The following is a 1,562-nucleotide window of genomic DNA, read 5'->3' as shown; positions in this document are numbered from 1 at the left end:
AAGATGGGTATGGAACTATATGAACCTACCTAAGCATAGTTTTATTTGCTGGCTCACTATGCATCAAAGATTGCTGACAAAAACCAGATTGTATCGTATGGGCATTAGTTAAGAAGATAGGTGCCCAATATGTGGAACAGAAGAGGAGACTATCCAATATTGTACTTTGAATGTGTATTCTCACAGCAGTGCTTAAGGGAGGTGTTAAACTGGATAAGCATAGGTATACAAAAGACAGAGATAACAGGGATATGGAAAAGAGTGACCAGGCTACTCAAAGGAAAGAGATGCAGGGAAGTTGCTACTGCTATATTGGCTGCCCTGGTGTACTGGATATGGAATGCTAGGAACACTGCTGTATGGGACTTCAAACTACCCACAACTACCTACATACTAAGTCAGATTAAACAAGAATGCAGACTGAGAAAGCTCACCTATTTGAAGAGCAAGACAAGTGTTCAAGAAAGAGAATGTATTGAGAAGATAATGCATAAATAGAAGATTAGATAGATAGAAAAAATAATGTTTTTGATGACAAGGAATACATAGCTAATGTATATGTATATAGAAAGAAATAGGAGAAAAGAGGAAAGTACTGAGGAAAAAACTTGTAATAGTTTCGAGGTGATGAAATAAATTTTTTTTCTCCACCAAAAAAACAAATCATATTTGATAACTGTTTTAAAGATTCGGGAACTAATAGCATATAATAGAAGAAATTATAAATAATTATTTGTAGGAAGAGAATTGATAATCCAAAGAAGAGCAGATAATTTGCTTTAATGTGAAAAAAGAAGAAGATGATTTTAAAGGTTACGAGACATTACATAAAGAAAAGATCAAAAACAAGAAAAGTCAATGAATTTTTTGAAAAGTTACAATATGATTCATATATATGATATCTTTAATTTTAATAGTATGGTAAAAACTAGAAACAAAAATGAAAAGAAAAAACTTAAATTAGTAAGGGATAATATGGAAAATATAAATTTATGGTAGGATAATTTTGTCTTGAATAAATTAATTTTCTACTTCTACTTCTGTCTCTTAGAAGAAGCTAGAATTTTCTGCTTCTTCCCAAAAGCAGAAAAACTGCTTTTGCTACTGGCAAAAAGTAATTTTCTGTATTGGCCAAACAACTCAAATTTTTTAGTAAGTACCTTTTCGGGGAAAAAAGTACTTTTGGCCTCCCAGAAGCTTGGCCAAACAGGTTCTAACAAAGCTCACTACTACAGTGATTATGTTGTGTTATATGTTATTGTATTATCTTTATGCGGGATTTTATACTGGAATTATTAGTTATATTAGACTAACAAAGCTCCCTACTACAATTTTCATGCACCAAGCCACCAACTAAAGTGTTCTTCTCGTTGAACATGTGTTAGATAAAATAATACTATAGTAGTAGTATTTATAGAAGAAAATACCACAATGATTTTCTTATGGATGTAAAAAGAATTTAACTATTTTGGATCTTATACACTTGAGGGTTTGAGTGGAATTCCAACAGACCAACACAATAGTTCCTCGGGATTTTTACACAGATAGCCGACCGGATTCCT

Source organism: Nicotiana attenuata, chromosome 7 (assembly GCF_001879085.1).
Source record: "Nicotiana attenuata strain UT chromosome 7, NIATTr2, whole genome shotgun sequence".
Taxonomy (NCBI): domain Eukaryota; kingdom Viridiplantae; phylum Streptophyta; class Magnoliopsida; order Solanales; family Solanaceae; genus Nicotiana; species Nicotiana attenuata.
The sequence above is the reverse complement of the archived record's forward strand: the minus strand, read 5'-3'. Positions refer to the sequence as shown.